Source organism: Bubalus bubalis, chromosome 8 (assembly GCF_019923935.1).
Source record: "Bubalus bubalis isolate 160015118507 breed Murrah chromosome 8, NDDB_SH_1, whole genome shotgun sequence".
NCBI lineage: Eukaryota > Metazoa > Chordata > Mammalia > Artiodactyla > Bovidae > Bubalus > Bubalus bubalis.
In genome coordinates, this window is record NC_059164.1 from 88045967 (window position 1) to 88050632 (window position 4666).

Here is a 4666-nt window from a genome sequence, read left to right on the forward strand (position 1 = left end):
GAAGGTATAACACTGCAGTTTCAAGTACTTATCTTCAAATAAAAAACTAAAAAAGTGAATTTTTGAAACACATTCAGTTAACAAGTTAAGAAAAAAAAGATACATACGTACTCAAAAAAAACAATTGAGAGGCTTGGTAAATTTTGGAAAAAAGGGGTTTTCTTTAAGGCAGAACATAATGTTTTATAAAACATTTAAATTATGATTTGAACAATTCTACTTAGGTTGTTTCCAAGAGTATTTTCAATTGAATATAGTTGTTCAAATGGTTCTAATACAAAAGAAATAAATAAATTGCAGTTAAAATAAGCCAATTTAGCACTGACAAATATTGTTTTCAACCTTAGACAAGTGTCAAAGTTGTTGATTGTAATAGTAGATTGCCAAATTGATGCAATTACTTGGTCACTATGAACTGCTTACCAAAAAAAAGAAAACATAGGTACGTTTGCTGAGAGAACATCTTTTAAAAAACCTGTCAAACACAGGATTTTCATTTGCATCTGTCATGATATTTGGAAGCCATAATATGCAACTATGTGGGAATTTTTTGGATTATCAGGTATAAAGTTGTTCTGAATGGCTTTGCCTATAACTAGAATTTATAACCTCTGTCTTAACTGCTACAACACAGACTTCTTTGCAGATACAGTGCACTATAACTGGTAACCAACAGCACTTTCTTTATTCAGCTTATTCCTGTAATTACAGAAGTACAGTTAACCTTGGAACAATGTGAGTTTGAATTGTGTGGGTCCACTTATATACAGATGTTTTTCAATAAATATGGTACCTGTAAATACATATGAATTTCTTTCTCACATTATCTTTTTATTTTGATGTCTAATGTTAATAATACATATAACATCTACAGTGTTTTTGTATCATATAAGACAATATTGATATAGGTACAGACAGACAATTCATCTTGTAAACAGATGGCATCAACTTATGGCATTGAGCATGCATGTTCAATCACTCATCACTTCATGGCAAACAGTTGGGGAAACAATGGAATCACTGACAGACTTTATTTTCTTGTGCTCCAAAATCACTGTGGACAGTGACTATAGCCATGAAATTAAAAGACATTTGCTCCTTGGAAGAAAAGCTATGACAAATCTAGACAGCATATTAAAAAGCAGAGACATTACTTTGCCAACAAAGGTCCATATAGTCCAAGTTATGGTTTTTCTAGTAGTCATGTATGAATGTGAGAGTTGGACCATAAAGAAGGCTGAGTGCCAAAGAATTGGTGCTTTCAAACTGCGGTGCTGGAGAAGACTCTTGAGAGTGCCTTGTACTGCAAGGAATTCAAACCAGTCAATCCCAAAGGAAATCAACTCTGAATAGTCATTGGAAGGACTGATGCTGAAGCTGAAGCCCCAATTCTTTGTCCACCTGATACAAAGAGCTGACTCATTAAAGAAGACTCTGATGCTGGGAGATATTGAAATCAGGAGGCAAAGGGGGCAACAGAGGATGAGATGGTTGGATGGCATCACCAACTCAATGGACATGAGTTTGAACAAACTCTGGGAGTTGGTGAAGGACAGGGAAGTCTGGCCCACTTCAGTTCATGGGGTCGCAAAAAGTTGGACACGACTCAGTGACTGAACAACAACATTCCATTCTGAGCCTCTTCACTTGGACAGCCTCTAATTATATAACCAGTTTAAAGGGAGAGCCTCAGTACTGCTCTATCAGCCCACACAAAGCCACAGGCTCTAGAAAAACTAAGGAGCTGCAAGGCAGAAGGTAGAAGACCCCAGGTTCCAAATATGAAAGATCCCCAGCTGAACCTTTTGAGGTAGAGGTGATACAAGGTCTGTTACAAGCCACTCCAGATCTTTATTTCAAGACCAATGCATTTCTCTGAGAACTGATATCTCACTTAATGTTGTCTCTAGGTCAGCAAATCTATAATCCTGGGATTGTAAGGGCTGGGATAGCCAGGAGCTAAGAGCCAAAATAGAGGTTCATTCATTCTGGCCTAAGAAACTGCAACTGAGATATTCACAGTATTAAAAAAAAAATACATTAGATGCTGTTAAAAGTGGCGAGGAAGACTATTCAAAACTATTGCAGGGATTTCCCTGGTGCTCCGGTGGTTAAGGCTCCATGCTTCCACTGCCTGAAGCATGAGTTAGATCCCTGATCTGGGAACTAAGATCCCACATGCCTCACAGCATAGCCAAAAACAAACAAACGAACAAACAAAAACCCCCACCCCAGAGTCGCGGGAACACATTACAAATGGGGTCAATTGAATCAACTCCGCTGAAAAAAAAGGCAGGAGAGTTTTTAAGCTGTGGGGAAGGCAGAAACTCTGCAGGATGTTAGGGAGATTGGTCACTGTGATTAGGACATTTTGAGAAGGAATTGGTGTTTTAATTACTTTTACCCAATTCTGAAGAGTCTGACCCAGAAGACTTCTTAATAGAAGAGGAAGTGCAAAATCATGTCAGGTTTGTGGATCACTTCTAAAATGATAACTAATATTGCCTCTTTCTTTCTAGTCCTCATCCCTCCTTCTCATTTATTTGTTTTTCAGGTTGAATCTCAACCTCTTTGTTCTTCCAGCATCTTACTTGCCTTGGAAGTCATCCAGCATCTCTCCTTTCCCTTAGTCCATTCTGTTGAAAAGAGAAGGAGACACGATGAGAAATTATTGTCTAGTAAGGATATAAATGCAGTGAAGACATAATTTAAAAATAAAGATAAAATATCACAATGTTAAGAACTCAAATTTCTGAGAAGCAAGATTGAGACTGGTGGCTTTTATAATCTAACATTACACACTAGAGCAAGAAAATAAAAAATACTGTACACATGTTAAAACGACAAGAAAGATTTTACTCAAGATTATTGCAATAGGGGAGAGAGATTGAAGTCAATTCTAAATACAATAATAATTACAGTTGGGAATGTATAGTCATTGGGTAAGCTGAAGAAGCCCGTGGAAAGTAACTTTATTAGATGTCAAGGGTGAGAGAGGAGAGGAACTTGATTAGATATCAAGGGTGGGGATTCTTTATAAACTGGTTTCGTGGGATTCTTTGCTAAATCCAAGCTTAGCAGATCATCACTGGAGTCTGGGAAAGGCTCAGAGGAGCCTGGCTAAATTTTGGTTAAAGAGAGATTCATTGTCAATGCACTAGTGAATTAAATTGCTGAAAATATTAGAGTTTAGAATGGGAAAATAAATACATAAAATGGTTGTTGAGGTTATTTTGAATAGAAATTTGGTTAATTTGTACATTCTGGTTTATGATGACAGGCTTTAGAAAACACTTGGACTTTGTTTCCCAGTGGTCTTGTCCTGATTAAATTACTCATATTCACATGAAACTCTAGTGTATAAGTTCTGATATGCAGGAGGAAGGTAAAGAGAAATAATGTGGAAATGTTTCCATTTTTTTTTATTGCATAGCTTAATATTTCTTTCTTTCATGTAAGTACAACCCCATTATATGGATTTTGTCAATTTCTTCCACACTTTCCACCCTCCCTCCTTCTCATTGACCTCAATCCTTTCCCTTTTATGCTGTCTTCATTTCTAAAGTAGAGAAAAATGGAAAGTTATTCTTTTTATATCTAGAGTCCTATTTTCAATTTATTTTATTTTTTCACATAATTTTTAAGTTCTTAAAATGTTAAGCTAGTTACTTTGCTTCCTTAAAATGTGCTATAGCAAGAGATAAACATACCCAACTATTTTAGGACATGAAACTTTAAATTATCTGTGAAAGCCAGATGAGTTTTGGAGACATCGGTATGCAAGAGCATGTACTAGAGACTATTTAGTTTCCAAAGGTCCTTCACAGCATCCAGTCCTGAAACAACAAACATCCTTTTGCTCTTGAAACTGGTTCAGAACAGAATAGAAAGAACAAGGCCTGCTGGTTGAAGCTTTGGAGGTAAGCCGACCATTTGCTTAACAAAGCAAGGCCTTGCTCCACCTCACCAAGGCGCTTTTATCTGAAAACTGGGTTTAAAACCAAGTAGAAACAGGCTCTCTCCAGTGGGATTCATCTCTTCCTAGTTTCAAACCAGCATAAAGAATAGTTTCTTTTATGCTTTCCTGCTATTCACATTTTTAAACAGATCCAAAACTAGACGTATGCTTAAATAATGATAGCTGGTACACATTTCCTTTTCTCCTACTGGGGATTCAGATTCTTATTTTCTGAGAGCAAGGTGAAACTGCTTTTCAACTCAGTGCACTAAAAGCTGATGTGCAATAATATGAAAGGAACAGTCCTTAATAATGAGGAAGATAATTGAAAACATACAATCTCTGCTGCCCCTTTTGAATGCCCTTATTATTATTATTTTCTTAGCCTTTAAAATCCACAGGTTTCTTTTCTGAGGGCTGGAGGTAGAGAGGAGAGCTCTTTAGCTGTACAGATGGTGCTAAAATCATATAATTTAATTTAACATGCCTTTCAGAAAGCCATTTGTTTCCCATTGTCTCATTTCTGTGTAATTAATGAGAACTTTGCATTGATTTATGTCTGTACCTACTGGAAGTTTAAATACAGGGTTCATCACCAGCACAACCGACATTTCATCTCTGTTGCCTTTTAAGAATGGTCAATCTCTTCTGGAATGGAAATAAAGAATACAAACTTAGACCACATCTGATCACAGGCAAGTGCTATTT

At 36.6% G+C, this 4666-nt stretch overlaps 1 long non-coding RNA gene across 1 annotated transcript; it reads left to right on the plus strand.

The window, feature by feature from the left end:
- The first annotated feature begins 2226 nt into the window (after window positions 1-2226).
- Window positions 2227-2734, plus strand: LOC112586537. The gene is made up of 2 exons (XR_003111032.2): window positions 2227-2468; window positions 2555-2734. It is a non-coding gene; the product is annotated as an uncharacterized LOC112586537 (long non-coding RNA).
- The last annotated feature ends 1932 nt before the right edge of the window (window positions 2735-4666 follow it).